Source organism: Rhinopithecus roxellana, chromosome 12 (genome assembly GCF_007565055.1).
Source record: "Rhinopithecus roxellana isolate Shanxi Qingling chromosome 12, ASM756505v1, whole genome shotgun sequence".
In the NCBI taxonomy this organism is placed as follows: domain Eukaryota; kingdom Metazoa; phylum Chordata; class Mammalia; order Primates; family Cercopithecidae; genus Rhinopithecus; species Rhinopithecus roxellana.
Genome location: NC_044560.1, coordinates 16,566,310 through 16,583,787, shown reverse-complemented (window position 1 = coordinate 16,583,787; position 17,478 = coordinate 16,566,310). Strand labels below are relative to the sequence as shown.

At 46.4% G+C, this 17,478-nt stretch overlaps 1 protein-coding gene across 1 annotated transcript in view; it reads left to right on the top strand.

Moving 5' to 3' along the window:
• The first annotated feature begins 2,707 nt into the window (after positions 1-2,707).
• Positions 2,708-17,478, top strand: part of WASF2 (WASP family member 2) — a 95,269-nt gene continuing 80,498 nt past the window's right edge. The window contains exon 1 of the mRNA XM_010380376.2: positions 2,708-2,905. The gene's annotated coding sequence lies outside the window, so the exon portion shown is untranslated. The remainder of the gene's footprint in view (positions 2,906-17,478) is intronic.

Sequence of the window (17,478 nt, the reverse complement as noted above, 5' to 3'; positions counted from 1 at the left end):
TGCCCTCGATGTGGGTGCTTAATAATTTTTCATTGAATGGATGAATCTATGAATGAATAAATAGCTACCCGGCACTTTATATACATGACTCATTAATGCCACAATTAACTCATTGAATCCTCACAACTGCCCTTTTGTCATCATTTCAGAGAAGAGGTAGGTGAGGCTCAGAGAGCTAGAGAGTGGTGGCGCTAGGACTCGATCTCAGGTCTGCCTAACCCCAAAGCCACTGCCTTCGGCACAGCTGCCTCCCAGCACCCAACAGCCACAGCCAGGATTTAAATAGTCCTCGGTTGTCAGACCACATGTCCCAGTTTGAGCCTGGAGGACACCAATTCGGATGGCACCAGGGCCCTGCTGGCACCACCCCCTTGGCTGTCTCTGCCCTTCTGAAGTCTTAGGCTGCTTCCCCTCCCACTCCCTTCTTGGCCTCCTTCCTTTCCAGGGAGGGAAAAGGACTAGGAATTACAGCCAAGCAGCTCTTCTGGGAAAAACAATCCTGTGGTGAAAAGAGCCCTGTTCTGAGAGCAGAGAAACCTGGATTTAAGTCCTGGCATGGAGGCAGCCCTGCTGAGGGCTCACAGTGGCATCACTGCCCCCCTCTGAGCCTCTCCATTCTCATTTGAGATTCTGCATAGGTTCTTGACCCATCTGTCACCCCCTTTTCACGTCCTGACTCCTCGGACCCCAGAAACAGCCTGGGCACACCCCTAGTGTCACTTTTCCTCAGGAACCCTGATGGTTAACAATAGCTGGGGAGTGGCCTGTGCCCAAGTCTACGTTGATCAGGGAGATGAGGGACTGGCCTGGCACCCTTAAGACCTTTCCTGGAATGCTAAAGGGATGCGTGAGGGAAGAGTGCAGGGGGAGAGGGGAGGAAAGTCATTCTCATATGATAATAGGCCTGAAAAGGGAGAAATACAGGAATGGAAACCAAAAGATACAGGTTTGAGTTCCGGGGCTGTTTCAAATTCCCTGGAGAACCCTGGGTAAGTCATGCAACTTCAGGAAGACTCAGTTTTGTCTTCTGCAAAAACGAGGGTAATAATCTGCCTTACAGAGTTGCCCTAGAGAACGAAGTGAGGTATCTTTGCTAATGTGTGAATTTGTCACATTTCTATCTAGCTGCGGCCCCCCCCTTTTTTTTTTTTTTTTTTTTTTTGAGACTCGTTCTGTCTCCCAGGCTGGAGTGCAGTGGCATGACCTCAGCTTACTGCAACATCCACCACCCAGGTTCAATCGATTCTCCTGCCTCCCAAGTAGCTGGGATCACAGGCGCGCACCACCAGGCCCAGCTAATTTTTTCATTTTTAATAGAGGCAGGGTTTCTTTTTTTTCGACAGAGTTTTGCCCTTGTTGCCCAGGCTGGAGTGCAATGGCGTGATCTCGGCTCACCGAAACCTTCACCTCCCAGGTTCAAGCGATTCTCCTGCCTCAGCCTTCCGAGTAGCTGGGATTACAGGCATGCGACACCATGCCCGGCTAATTTTTTGTATTTTTAGTAGAGACCGGATTTCACCATGTTGGCCAGGCTGGTTTCAACCACCCGACCTCAGGTGATCCACCTAGAGGCGGGATTTCACTTAGCCAGGCTGGTTTTGAACTCCTGACCTCAAGTAATCCACCCGCCTCGGCCTCCCAAAGTGTTGGGATTACAGGCATGAGCCACCGCGCCGGGCCTTTTTTTTTTTTTTTTTTTTTTTTTTTTTTGAGACGGGGTTTTGCTCTAGTTTCCTAGGCTGGAGTGCAATGGCGTGATTTCCGCTCACTGCAACCTCTTTCTCTTGGCAGAGAATTCAAGCGATTCTCCTGCCTCAACCTCCTGAGTAGCTGGGATTACAGGCATGCGCCACCACGGCTGGCTAATTTTGCATTTTTAGTAGAGACGGGGGTTTCTCCAAGTTGGTCAGGATGGTCTCGATCTCCCGACCTCAGGTGATCCGCCCGCCTCGACCTCCCAAAGCGCTGGGATTACAGGCCAGAGCCACAGCGCCCGACCATCTGCAGCCTTTTGTAATCAACAAGACGCGCATATTCCCCACTCATGCATGAATCCTCAACAAACACTCCCGCATGTGAGGCACAGACGACTGCTCCTATTTTGCAGAAGGTCAAACTGAGACCCAGATAAATTCTGGAAGATGTCTGAGGTCGCAGAGTGAAGTGGTTCAACCGGGGATCCGCTCACTTTGAGCATGGCTTTTCAGTGCTATCCCCCATTCCCAGGACCCGGGCCTCGCCCCAGATGGACCGTGCAGGGCAGGCTAGAGTTTGTGACTCACTCTCCCCACCTTACTTTCTGCTCTGGCTGAGACAGGCGTGAAGGGACACCACCATCTGCAACTTGAGGGGTGTCCACAGAAAGTTTACGGGCTTGGCCCCTTCCTTTCACCAAATATAGCGGTTCTTTGAAGGCTAACAAGAAGAATTCATCTTTTAACACACTTTGTACGAGGTTTTACACTTTCTTCGGTGAGTTTTCCCTACTTCGAACTTAGGAGTCGGTTTGCCTTAATCTCTGCCCCCCACTTCACTTGGTTTGCACCCCGCTGTTTACTCGGATTGCGGAAGTCGCCCGGGTGGAGCTCCGGGGAGGGTACCCGTGAGTACGTCTTTTGCGTAGTTATTTAACTGGCATTTTACTCAGGCCAATGGAATGCCCCGAAGCCCCGGGTGGGTTGGGCAGTAAACCAATCAGGGCCATTGGCGGGGTGTGGCTGCGTCCCAGGGCGGGGAATACCGTAATGGCGGACACGGGCCGGGCGAGCGCGGCTGGGGGCGTAGCGCGCTGAGGAGGGTCCGGCCGTGTGGCAGCCTGCGAGGCAGTCCGCAGGACTACACTCTGTGCGGAGACTGTACGGCCGGCCGGCCTTTCCTGTCGCTGACGGCGACTGCAGGAGGCCAGGTGAGCAACAAGTCCCCTTGGGTAGACCCCGCTGGGAGGCGCGGGCCCCGGCCGGGCCGCTCCTCCCAAGCCGCAGGGTTCCGGGGGAGTGGGTGCCGCGACTCTTACTGCGGAGTGGCAGAGGCTGGGCGAGCGGTCAGCGCGGGGTGGTGTCTTAGTCCACCCCACCCCCTCAGGGAGGGAGGGAGTGACCCGGAGTCCCCTTCGGAAACTTGGAGGGGTCCGCAAGTCTGAGGGACTACGAGTGTCCCGACCTGACCTGGTTCTGCCATCAGCTCCCTGTGTGATCTTGAGCAAGTCACTTTCCTCTCTAGGCCTTAGTTTCCCCGTGTGTAAAACGAGGGTTTAGTCGGCAGATGTATGTACAGGAGTTGGGTCCCAGCTGTTGTCTGAGATCTTGGACAAGTTCTTCCCCAGACTGAGCCTCAGTTTCCATCTCTGGACCACAAAGTAACTGAGGTGCTCGTTGAGGCCCCGACCTGCTAAATATTGAGGAGCGGGAGGAGGACACTGTGTGTGTGTGTGTAAGAGTGCGTGTGGGTGTGTGCGCGTACAGGATGGTCTGCAGAGTAAGGAGGAGAGTTGTCTAAAGGGGCTATTCCAAGGAGGACGTGGGTGCCACCCAGACCATAATGGGGTGAGTTGGGGTCCTCTTGATTCTCCAGGAATGCTAGAACCTCTGAGAGGGGAAGTTTTAATACGGTTGTCCATAGAACCAGAGAAGAGGAAGGACTCCTTGGAGCCCCTTGGGGCTCTGATTGGAATTTAGGCCCAGAAATCAGGAGGGTTAGAAGGAGGAGGAAGAACTTTTATGGCAGCCCTACTAGGTGCCAACCCTCGCTTAGGCCTATGAACTTTTACAGTGACCCTTGAGAATTTACACATAAGGAAACGTAAGTTTCAGAGGAGTTAAGTAACTTGCCCAAGGTCACACAGTAAAGGGCAGAGGTTACTTAACTAAATTGTTTCCTCTCAGAATCTCTAGGCAAGGGGGAAGTCACTGCCCACTTAAAAGATAGTGTTAGGGAAGTTTGCCTTGTTGCAAATGGGGGCAGAGGTCTGGCCCCAGATATGTGATATGACTTCTGGCATGGGGACAGTCTTGATCTCTGGAAGGTTAATTATAAGTCCAGCCCCTTTATCCATTTTGTTAAGTTGAAAAGAACTATTTGTAAGTCGTAAAAGTCACTTTGAGGTGTGTCAGATCCTCAGAGAGCTCCATTTGAATCCTGGTGGGGTTGCCTGTAGAAGAAAGTTCAGCAGCTGTTGGTGTATAGACTAGACTTTGGTTCAGGGTGGTGCCAGCCCATTCACTTTTCTCATTTTTTAGAAATTTCCCATTTTTTAGTTCAAATTTCTTTGGATTTCTTGGGGTGAAAGGTTCAATAGCCCGCCTCTGATTAAGCTTAATACCCCTTTCTTTGTGCAACCTGTTATTTGACTTCTAATGAGTGAAGATTGTGGATCTGAGGTAGGTGGTAGTTGGGTACAATAACTTGCTGCCCTTAATTTTTCCAAACCTCAGAGCTTTTGGTTAATCAGAATGGTAGGAATGGCTATGGGTATTGTTCTCATATGTGAATGGTGGAGAAGAAAACTGGAAGAGGAAGTTGCCGAGAAAAAGGGCGTTTCTTAGCAGTGGAGCCAGTATGTATTTCTTTGTTTGAAATTCTAAAACCAGAAAAGCAGCAACTAAAGGAGGAAGGAAGGAAAGAACTGTGAAACTCTTTTACCCGTTCAAATATCTTTAAGAACTGCTCCTGTCTCTATCCATGTCCCACGCTCTACTTTCATAGAAAAAGTCAATTGTAATTTGTTCAGAGTTTTCTTCTAGAATGAAATAATTTTAAATCTTAAAACCTCTGAGAATAGTTGTTTAAAAATCAGAGCATTTTATAGAGTAAGTTATTTACAGTGGATTATTCTTTTTCTCAGCATATTACTAATTCGGTCTTATATATAAAATATAATATATAATAAAAATATATATAAAATAAATATATAAATATAAATATGTAACATATACAATATGTATTACAAATCATATATGAATTTATATATAATATATAAATATGTCATATATCATAAAATATATAATATAAAAATGATTCATATATATAACATATATTATATATAAAATATATAATATAAAACGTATATAATACATATAACATATAAAAATATATGTATTATATATAACATATATATATATATATCTGTATCTGTCACCCAGGCTGGAACGCAGTGGTGTGATCTCGGCTCACTGCAACCTCTGCCTCCTGGATTCGAGCGATTCTCCTGCCTCAGTCTCCCAAGTATCTGGGACTACAGGCATGCATCCCCACGCCTGGCTAATTTTTGTATTTTTAGTAGAGATGGGGTTTTGCCATGTTGGCCAGGCTGGTCTCAAACTCCTGACCTCAGTTGATCCACCTGCTGCGGCCTCCCGAAGTGCTGGGATTACAGGCGTGAGCTGCCACGCCTGGCTGAGTCTTTGGCTGTATTTTAACTGTGATTTCAACCTAAGGAATTGATTTAGATACTACAGGATGCAAATATCACCATCACTTGAAAAACACATAATAATGTGTTTGGCTTTTGACACGTTAAGTCTTTTTTTTTCTTTTGAGACAGAATCTTGCTCTGTTGCTCAGGCTATAGTGCAGAGTGATCTCAGCTCACTGCAAGCTCCGCCTCCTGGGTTCATGCCATTCTCCTGCCTCAGCCTCCTGAGTAGCTGGGACTACAGGCGCCCGCCACCACGCCCAGCTCATTTTTTGTATTTTTAGTAGAGATGGGGTTTCACCATGTTAGCCTGGATGGTCTCGATCTCCTGACCTCGTGATCCGCCCGCCTTGGCCTCCCAAAGTGCTGGGATTACAGACGTGAGCCACTGTGCCTGGCCTGACATGTTAAGTCTTTTTATGCTTTATTTTCCAGGATTGTGTGTACATGATAGTTGTGAAGACCCTGAATTTATTGCACGTGAAGCTCTGTTAATACATTAATTCTCAATGTGTTGTATTTTCTGTAAAATAATTAGTCTTACTTAGTAAACCAGTCCACAGTACCTTATTCAAAATCCTTGGCGCCAAAGAAAAAGTTATTAGGACCAAATGTATATCCGAATTTAAAAATTTTTGGATTTTTGGGTTTTGGAAAAGAAATATGATACTATGTGTTATGTAATACCCCAGAGAGGTCAGGGCAGCATTTTTTTTTTTTTTTTTTTTTTTGAGACGGAGTCTCGCTCTATCGCCCAGGCTGGAGTGCAGTGGCCGGATCTCAGCTCACTGCAAGCTCCGCCTCCCAGGTTTACGCCATTCTCCTGCCTCAGCCTCCCGAGTAGCTGGGACTACAGGCGCCCACCACCTCGCCCGGCTAGTTTTTTGTATTTTTTAGTAGAGATGGGGTTTCACGGTGTTAGCCAGGATGGTCTCGATCTCCTGACCTCGTGATCCGCCCGTCTCGGCCTCCCAAAGTGCTGGGATTACAGGCTTGAGCCACCGCGCCCGGCCAGGGCAGCACTTTTTAAATCAGATGCATTATTATTTCTGTAGTAAAATGTCTGGATGTTCATACTAACTGGGATAAATAAATACTGCACTATCATTAGCCTCATATCATTTCTTGTCAGGTTTTGCCTCCAAATGAATAATGAAAAATATATTTTTCACAGCCTTTGAATTTTGGAGATAAAGTGAAGGGATTTTAGATCTCTATAGGAAAAACTTACATGACAGGCTGGGCATGGTGGCTCAAGCCTGTAATCCCAGCACTTTGGGAGGCTGAGGCGGGCGGATCACGAGGTCAGGAGTTCGAGACCAGCCTGACCAACATGGTGAAACCCCGTCTCTACTAAAAATACAAAAATTAACCGGGTGTGGTGGCGCCTGCCTGTAATCCCAGCTATTCAGGAGGCTGAAGCAGGAGAATCACTTGAACCCAGGAGGTGGAGGTTGCAGTGAGCTGAGATCACACCACTGCACTCTAGCCTGGGAGACAGAGGGAGGCTCTGTCTCAAAAAAACAAAGAAAATTACATGATAACAAGAGCAATTACAAGGAAAAATATTGTATAGCCCAGCTAATTTCAAAGTCATAAATCCTAAAAATAATATTACATAGAAGACAGCTTTTTTTGTTTCTGTCATACAGAAATCTTACTGTGATTAAAATGTGCCTGATAAGCATTTTTCCTTAAGTACCACAATTTATCTTTTAATATCTTCACTGGTCTCTGAAATGTTAGAATGACACCCTCCATCTCTTTTATTTTTATTTATTTTTATTTTTATTTATTTTTATTTTTTTTTTTGAGACGGAGTCTTGCTCTGCCGCCCAGGCTGGAGTGCAGTGGCTGGCTCTCAGCTCACTGCAAGCTCCGCCTCCCGGGTTCACGCCATTCTCCTGTCTCAGCCTCCCGAATAGCTGGGACTACATGTAGGCGCCCGCCTCGTCGCCCGGCTAGTTTTTTGTATTTTTTAGTAGAGACGGGGTTTCACCGTATTAGCCAGGATGGTCTCGATCTGCTGACCTCGTGATCCGCCCGTCTCGGCCTCCCAAAGTGCTGGGATTACAGGCTTGAGCCACCGCGCCCGGCCTCTTTTATTTTTAATTTTTTAAATTTTTATTTCTTTTCTTTTCTTTTTTTCTTTTTTTAAACAGTAGAGATGGGCTTTCAAAATGTTGCCCAGGCTGGTCTCAAACTTCTGGCCTCAAGTGTTCTTCCCACCTTGACCTCCCAAAGTGTTGAGATTACAGGTGTGAGACTTCACACCCTGCCCCAACCTCTTATTTAAATAGTAATTTGTAGGGTCTTTGCTCATCATTTTTTTGTGTAGCATTTAAGAAAATTGTACTTTTAGGCTGGGCGCGGTGGCTCAAGCCTGTAATCCCAGCACTTTGGGAGGCCGAGATGGGCGGATCACGAGGTCAGGAGATCGAGACCATCCTGGCTAACACGGTGAAACCCCGTCTCTACTAAAAAAAAAACTTCAAAAAACTAGCCAGGCGAGGTGGCGGGCGCCTGTAGTCCCAGCTACTCGGAGGCTGAGGCAGGAGAATGGCATAAACACGGGAGGCGGAGCTTGCAGTGAGCTGAGAACCGGCCACTGCACTCCAGCCTGGGCGACAGAGCGAGACTCCGTCTCAAAAAAAAAAAAAAAAAAAAAAGAAAATTGTACTTTTTGCATATAATTCAGAGAAAAACAAATCAAATGCAGATCTGTAGATTCATGTTTGCCAATTTTTTTTTTTTTTTGAGACAGAGTTTCGCTCTTGTTGCCCACGCTGGAGTACAATGGTGCAGTCTCGGCTCACTGCAACCTCTGCCTCTTGGGTTCAAACGATTCTCCTGCTTCAGCCTCCTGAGTAGCTGGGATTACAGGCGTCTGCCACCACGCCCGGCTAATTTTTGTATTCTCCAAGTTGGCCAGACTGGTCTCAAATTCTTGACCTCAGGTGATCCACCCACCTCGGCCTCCCAAAGTGCTGGGATTACAGGCATTAGCCACTGCGCGTGGCTGTGTTTGCCAAATTTTAAAGCTGATTTTTTTCCTGTATTCCTTTTTTTTTTTTTTGAGATGGAGTCTCGCTCTGTCGTCCAGACTGGAGTGTAGGGGCACGATCTCGGCTCACTGCAAGCTCCACCTCCCGGGTTCACGCCATTCTCCTGCCTCAGCCTTCCGAGCAGCTGGGACTACAGGTGCCGCCACCATGCCCAGCTAATTTTTTTTTTTTTTTGTATTTTTAGTAGAGACGGGGTTTCACCTTGTTAGCCAGGATGGTCTTGATCTCCTGACCTCGTGATCCGCCTGCCTCGGCCTCCCAAAGTGCTGGGATTACAGGTGTGAGCCACTACACCCAGCCTAGATAGTATGAGGTAAAAACTGTGGATGGGATTTGGGTCAAATTTTTGTTTACTTTTAATTTATGAAGCTTCCACAATTTGCACTTCTTGGTGTAAGGAGTTTACTAAAATACATTTAATTTTGAGTATTTTTATTTATTTTTTATTTTTTATTTTTTTTTGAGACGGAGTCTCGCTCTGTAGCCCGGGCTGGAGTGCAGTGGCCGGATCTCAGCTCACTGCAAGCTCCGCCTCCCGGGTTTACACCATTCTCCTGCCTCAGCCTCCCGAGTAACTGGGACTACAGGCGCCCGCCACATCACCCGGCTAGTTTTTTTGTATTTTTTTAGTAGAGACGGGGTTTCACCGTGTTAGCCAGGATGGTCTCGATCTCCTGACCTCGTGATCTACCCGTCTCGGCCTCCCAAAGTGCTGGGATTACAGGCTTGAGCCACCGTGCCCGGCCGAGTATTTTTATTTTAAGTGTATGCTATATGAGAAACTTCTGTTTACCAGCCATATGAATTTGGGTGGTTTCTTTAAATGGCCAAGGGCCTCTACTAGCACATTTTCAATAACTCAGGCTACTCTTAGTTTTCTCGGACATCTCTACTGTAGAGTGAGATGGACTGGTATTGTTGGAGGATGAAAAATTATTTTTTCTCTTTAGAAGAAAGCCCCATGACAGCATGGATTTGTGGAATTCTGTCCTTTAAGAAACCAAGTAGCTGCCTGGTTTGAGGGCCTGAATTCATCTACCTACTTGGGGTGGCTCCATAGTTCCTAAGAATGGTACCTTCACTGTCTTGGAGATACAAGGGGTGAGAAACTGTATCCAGAGTTGCAGGAGTATGATTGGACTTGGGAATGGGAAAAATTATTATTGTTATTATTTGAGACAGGGTCTCAGTCTGTTGCCCTGGCTTGAGTACAGTGGCAGTATCACAGCTCATTCACTGCAGCCTTAACCTACGCTCAAGCAGTTCTCCTCTTGCCTTAGCCTCTCAAATAGCTGAGACTACAGGTGCGCGCTACCATGCCCACCTAATTTTTAAGATTTTTTAGAGATAAGGTCTCACTATGTTGCCCAGGCTGGTCTTTTTTTTTTTTTTTTTTTTTTTTTTGAGACGGAGTCTTGCTCTGTCGCCCAGTCTGGAGTGCAGTGGCCGGATCTCAACTCACTGCAAGCTCCGCCTCCTGGGTTCACGCCATTCTCCTGCCTCAGCCTCCCGAGTAGCTGGGACTACAGGCGCCCGCCACCTCGCCCGGCTAGTTTTTTTTTTGTATTTTTTTAGTAGAGACGGGGTTTCACCGTGTTAGCCAGGAAGGTCTCGATCTCCTGACCTCGTGATCCGCCCGTCTCGGCCTCCCAAAGTGCTGGGATTACAGGCTTGAGCCACCGCGCCCGGCCCCAGGCTGGTCTTAAACTGAGCTCAAGCCCTTGGCCCCCTAAAGTGCTGGGATTACAGGCATAAGCATAAGCCACCATGCCCAGACCCCTGACCCCCTTTTTTTTTTGTTGTTGTTTGAGATGGAATCTCACTCTGCTGCCCATGCTGGAGTGCAGTGGCGTGATCTCGGCTCACTGTAACCTCTGCCTCCCACATTCAAGGGATTCTACTGCCTCAGCCTCCCTAGTAGCAGCTGGGATTACAGGTACGCGCCACCATGCCTGGCTAATTTTGTTTTTTTGTTTTTTTTTCCGGGACGGAGTTTTGCTCTTGCTGCCCAGGCTGGAACAATGGCACGATCTCGGCTCACTGCAACTTCTGCCTTCCAGGTTCAAGGCGAGTCTCCTGCCTCAGCCTCCCGAGTAGCTGGGATTACAGGCATGTGACACCACGCCTGGCTAATTTTTATGTTTTTAGTAGAGATGGGGTTTCACCGTGTTGGTCAGGCTGTTCTTGAATGTCTGACCTCAGGTGATCTGCCCGCCTCAGCCTCCCAAATTGCTGGGATTACAGGCGTGAGCCACTACGCCAGGCCTAATTTTGTATTTTTAGTAGAGACGGGGTTTCACCATGTTAACCAGGCTGATCTTGAACTCTTGACCTCAAGTGATTTGCCCACTTCGGCCTTCCATACTGGGATTACAGGCATGAGATGCTAATAATGCTTTAATTATGGCCTCTGTATTCTGCTTCATTGTTGTGTGCTCCTCTTCCATTTCATGGTCAGACCAGGAATACTTAAGCAGCATCCCTGGTCTCTACTCACTGGATGACTGGATGCCAGTAGCATCCCCCTGCCCCAGTTGTGATAACCAGAAATGTCTCCAGATATTGTCTCTTTTATCCTGGGGGGATAGATTTCCCCCTGTTGAGAGCTACTGTATCAGTAGGGGTAGAGGTGGTAGAACAATAGAGGAAAGTGATTATAGATGTCCTCAAGTGCATGTTCTCCTTTTTCTCCTTCTTTCTGGTTATGCAGTTCCTGTCTCTGATTTTGGATAAGAAAATGAGAAAAATCAGGAGGTGACCACTTAAAAATAGCCCCATTATTTTTATTCTGTTCAAATTTTATTTTATTTGGTTTAAATATATTAGAGCAGGGCAGATAGCTGAATTATTTATGCAGATCTATGTAAATTTAATTTCTACCACTGATTAAGATTAGATGGAGTAAAGAACTACTGGAATATTATTACCCACCTTGCATGAAAGACTTTCTCAGAAAAGCTCATAGCTGAAAAGTTGAACACCTAAAGGATAACCAGCATTGCTTATATAAAGAACTTGCCAGAACTTGTTGGGATTCTTTGTTAATTTTTGAGCTTCATGGCTAAGATGTATCTCTTGATGTCCCTGCATAGACACTTCATAACTCCAAAAAGCATGTTTAGAATGGGCATGCTTTTCTAAGCTCAGTATTTTTTGTGACAGGCGGTTTGGTCAAGGCAGTGGTCCTTGGTTTCTCTGGGCATTCATAAATTAATGACAAGGTAGTGGTAACATTTGAAGACTTAATTCTCTTTTGGTCAACTCTATACAATATAACATAATCATTCATGTCTTAGTCACCATTAAGGTAAAGTTGAATGAGTGTTTTTTCCCCATTCTGTTTGAAGTTATGAATGGTACTTTACAGAATTCAAATGTATAGTTATGAATAGTATCTCAGAATAGTTACCATTTATGCAAATGAAACACACTTCTTAACTTAGAAACCAAACAGAATTGAATTAGAAAAGAGAAGAATAGAAACAAGAATTGTTGAATGCTTGCTGAAGAAATAATGTTCAGATATAGAAGTATCTCAGAAAAATTTGCTTTTCATCATGATTTCCACAAACTAATAAACAATTTGAGATTGATAGGAGAGGCTATTAAACTGCCTGTGATATTTCTTTTCAAGCTCTGTTTTTCTTTCTGGTAAAATACAGAGAAGTCTGAGATGTACTCTCAGCTGTAAGATTAATTCCATTTGAACAAAATAGTTTCTTTTTTTTCTTTTCTTTTTTTTTTTTGAGACGGAGTCTTGCTCTGTCGCCCAGGCTGTAGTGCAATGGCCCGATGATCTTAGCTCACTGCAGCCTCTGTGCAAGCCCTCCCCACCCACCCCGGGCTCAAGCGATTCTCCTGCCTCGGCCTCCTGAGCTGAGTAGCTGGGATTACAGGCGCCCAACCCCACGCCTGGCTAATTTTTTTTTTTTTTTTTTTTTGAGACGGAGTCTCGCTCTGTCGCCCAGGCTGGAGTGCAGTGGCCGGATCTCAGCTCACTGCAAGCTCCGCCTCCCAGGTCCACGCCATTCTCCTGCCTCAGCCTCCCGAGTAGCTGGGACTACAGGCGCCGCCATCTCGCCCGGCTAATTTTTTGTATTTTTTAAGTGGAGATGGGGTTTCACTGTGTTAGCCAGGATGGTCTCGACCTCCTGACCTTGTGATCCGCCCGCCTCGGCCTCCCAAAGTGCTGGGATTACAGGCTTGAGCCACCGCGCCCGGCCGCCTGGCTAATTTTTGTATTTTTAGTAGAGACGGGGTTTTGTCATGTTGACCAGGATGGTCTTGAACTCCTGGCCTCAAGTGATCCGCCCACCTCTGCTTCCCAAAGTGCTGGGATTACAGGCGTGAGCCACTGCGCCTGGCCCCAAGTTTTTTGAGAATACAGAAGGCCTTTTGAGAAAAAGCAGTGGTTTGACTCATATCCAATTTGAGTGAATATGTGTATGTGTATATACACATGCATTATTGTTTTTTCATATGGAGTCTCCCTCTGTCGCCCAGGATGGAGTGCAGTGGTGCGATCTCAGCTCACTGCAACCTCTGCCTCTCAGGTTCAAGTGATTCTCCTGCCTCAGCCTCCTAAGTAGCTGGGACTACAGGCGCATGCCACCACACCTGGCTAATTTTTTTTTTTTTTTTTTTTTTTTTTGTATTTTTAGTAGAGACTGGGTTTCACCGTGTTAGCTGGAATGGTCTCGATCTCCTGACCTCCATATATGCATTTTTTTTTTTTTTTTGAGACGGAATCTCACTCTGTCGCCCAGGCTGGAGTGCAGTGGCGTGATCTCGGCTCACTGCAAGCTCTGCCTCCTGGGTTCACGCCGTTCTCCTGCCGCTGCCTCCCAAGTAGCTGTGACTACAGGCGCCCACCACCATACCCGGCTAAATTTTTGTATTTTTAGTAGAGATGGGGTTTCACCATGTTATCCCAGGTGGTCTCGATCTCCTGACCTCGTGATCCACCTGCCTCGGCATCCCAAAGTGCTGGGATTACAGGCGTGAGCCACCGCGCCCAGCCTTATTTTATTTTTATTTTATTTTTTTTGAGAGGGAGTCTCATTCTGTTTCCAGGCTGGAGTGCAGTGGTACAATCTCAGCTCATTGTAACCTCTGCCTCCCGGGTTCAAGTGATTCTCGTGCCTTAACCCTCTTGAGTAGCTGGGATTACAGGTGCCTGCCACCACACTTGGCTAATTTTTGTATTTTAGTAGAGCCGGCACTTCACCATGTTGGCCAGGCTGATCTCGAACTCCTGACCTCAAGTGATCTGCCCACCTCGGCCTCCTAAAGTGCTGGGATTACAGACATGAGTCTCCACTCCCGGCCATAGTACTCAGTTTTAAAAGTTTGCTCTTTTTTTTTTTTTTTGAGAAAGAGTTTCGCTCTGTCACCCAGGCTGGAGTACAGTGGCACGATCTCGGCTCACTGCAAGCTCCATTTACTGGGTTCATGCCATTCTCCTGCCTCAACCTCCTGAGTAGCTGGGACTACAGGCGCCCGCCACCATGCCCGGCTAATTTTTTGTATTTTTAGTAGAGACGGGGTTTCACCGTGTTAGCCAGGATAGTCTCGATCTCCTGAGCTCGTGATCCGCCTGCCTCGGCCTCCTGGGATTACAGGTGTGAGCCACTGCGCCCGGCCAAAAGTTTGCTCTTAAATCAGGTCTTAAGAAATTTTGTTTAACTGTGTAGAAGAAGGTTTTGGGTCATGCCTCTTGATACTCCTTTTCATTCACAATTGGGAACTGTAAGTGAATTTCCCTTTGTAGAATATTGATAGTCTTTAAAGAATAGTATTTCTGAATACCAAACACATCTGTGGAATTATGAGAATTAGAAGACTAACTTCTTCCCTCTCTTTACTTTTAAAGTTCCTTCAGCATTCATTGGATGGAAATTTGCAAAGCACAGTGCTCCACTTTGTTGTATTCCATTACAGTTAGTCCCTAGCACTTGAGATATGTTAGTAGCTACATTTTTTTGTTTGTTTGTTTGTTTTTTTTGAGACAGAGTCTTGCTCTTGTCACCCAGGCTGGAATGTAGTGGTGCTATCTCGGCTCACTGCAGCCTCTGCCTCCCTGGTTCCTGATTCTCCTGCCTCAGCCTCCTGAGGCTGAGACAAACCACAACTACTAATTTGCTGATTCTTACATCATATACTAGGATTATAAGCATGTGCCACCACACCCAGCTAATTTTTGTATTTTTAGTAGAGACGGGGTTTCACCATATTGGTCAGACTCGTCTTGAACTCCTGACCTCAGGTGATCCACCTGCCTCGGCCTCCCAAGATTTTTTTTTTTTTTTTTTGAGATGGAATCTCACTCTGTTGCCCACGCTGGGGTGCAGTGGCGCAGTCTCGGCTCACTGCAACCTCTGCCTCCTGGGTTCAAGCAATTCTCTTGCCTCAGCCTCCCGAGTAGCTGGGATTACAGGTGCCTGCCACCACGCCTGGCTAATTTTTTGTGTTTTTAGTAGAGACGGGGTTTCACCATGTTGGCTAGGGTGGTCTCGAACTCCTGACCTCGTGAGCCACCTGCCTTGGCCTCCCAAAGTGCTGGGATTACAGGCGTGAGCCACTACGCCCGGCCCTAGCCAAGATTTTTAAAGGTAAAACTTACATACAGTGAGATGGAAGTATATAATTAGATGAGTTTTGACAAATATAGACGCCTATGCAGCCAACACCCACATCAAGAAACAGAACATTTTGACTGGGCGCAGTCGCTCACACCTGTAATCCTAGCACTTTGGGAGGCTGGGAATTAGAGACCAGCCTGACCAACATGGAGAAACCCTGTCTCTACTAAAAATACAAAAAATTATCTGGGTGTGGTGGCGGATGCCTGTAATCCCAGCTATTCGGGAGGCTGAGGCAGGACACTCGCTTGAACCAGGGAGGCAGAGTTTGCAGTGAGCCGAGATCAGGCCATTGCACTCCAGTCTGGGCAACAAGAGCGAAACTCCATCTCAAAAAAAGAAATACAACATTTTTATAACCCTCTAAAGTTCCCTCCTTCCAGTTCCCCTTCCAGTCAATCTCCACCATTTTATAGGCAACAAATGTTCTGATTTCTGTCCCCACATATTAAATTTACCTGTTCTCGAATCATACAGTATGCACACTTTTGTGTCTGACTTTTTCTGTTCAACATAAAGTTTTTCACATTTGTCCATGTTGATGGGTATATGAACCCAGCTCCTTTGATGCGTGTCTAGAGTTCTTTCCAACAAACCACAACTACTAATTTGCTTATTCTTACATCATATCCTTTTTTTTTTTTTTTTGGCTTTGCTATTTGCATGAAATTTATTTGCCACTTCTTTCTTTCTTTTTAAATTTTGTTTGGAGGCAGAGTCTTCCCTCTGTCCCCCAGGCTGGAGTGCAGTTTCAGGATCTCTGCTCGCTGCAACATCCACCTCCTGGATTCAAGCAGTTCTTCTGCCTCAGCCTTCCGAGTCTCTTTTTAGTAGAGACGGGGTTTCACCATGTTGGCCAGGTTGGTCTTGAACTCCTGGTTTCAAGTGATCTACCTGCCTCAGCCTCCCAAAGTGCTGGGATTACAGGCATGAGCCACCATGCCCGGCCTGCCTCCCATTTCTGATATCCTAAATTTATTTATTTAAAAAATCTCTTTGAAGTTACAAAAGTAATACTTGCTCATTGCAGCAGATTATTTTTTATTTTTTGAGACGAAGTCTCGCTCTGTCACCCAGGCTGGAGTGCAGTGGCATGATCTCTGCTCACTACAACTTCTACCTCCCTGGTTCAAGTGATTCTCCTGCCTCAGCCCCTCGAGTAGCTGGGACTACAGGCATGTGTCACCACGCCCAGCTAATTTTTATATTTTTAGTAGAGATGGGATTTTGCCATGTTGGCCAGGCTGGTGTCAGATTTCGGGCCTCATGTCATCTGCCAGCCTCATCCTCCCAAAGTGCTGGGATTACAGGCATGAGCCACCACGCCCAGTCATTGCCACAGATTATATAATCAGAAGTGAATAAAGAGTGAAAGTTTCCTGAGATTTATTTTTGTTTCTGCCTTTTCCCAATTATGAAAATAATTAGTGTTCTTTGTAAAAAACAACAACATATATATATATATATACACACACACACACATATATATATATCCAATTCAGATAATATGAAGCAGAAAATAGGTATCAGTCATCATCCTACCAGTTAGCATTTTGATACATTTTCCTCTCTCCCAGAACTTTGTTTACTACAGCTGAGAACATAGTTCAGGGATTTTTAGGTTTCCCTTTTTGTTAGGTTTGTCACCTCCTCATTAATCAGTTCATGGTATTTCAGTGTTCATACTTTGGGCCACCCTAAATCTGACTAGCTGCTGGTAACCATGGCTGGCTTGGCCTAATGGGGCACTTTTTTTTTTTTTGAGACACAGTCTTGTCTATCACCCAGGCTGGAGTGCAGTGGCGTGCTCTGCTCACTGCAACCTCCGCCTCCTGGGTTCAAGCGATTCTCCTGCTTCAGCCTCCCAAGTAGCTGGGATTAAAGGCACCCGCCATCATGCCTGGGTAATTTTTGTATTTTTAGTAGAGACGGGGTTTCGCCATGTTGGCCAGGCTGGTCTCGAACTCCTGACCTCAGGTGATTCACCCGCCTTGGCATCCCAAAGTGCTGGGATTGGAGGTGTGAGCCACTGTGCCCGGCAGTTGGGCACATTTTTTAACATTTACTGTACGCTCCTTTGGCTGGGTGTGGTGACTCATGCCTGTAATCCCAGCACTTTGGGAGGCCAAGGAGGGCAGATTGCTTGAGGCCAAGAATTTGAGACCAGCCTGACCAACATGGTGAAACCCCATCTGTTATGAAAAATACAAAAATTAGCCGTGTATGGTGGTGTGGCTACTCAGAAGGCTGAGGCACAAGAATCGCTTGAGTTTGAACCTGGGAGGCAGAGGTTGCAGTGCGCTGAGATCATGCTTACTGCACTCCAGCCTGGGTGACAGAGTGAGACTCTGTCTCAAAAAAA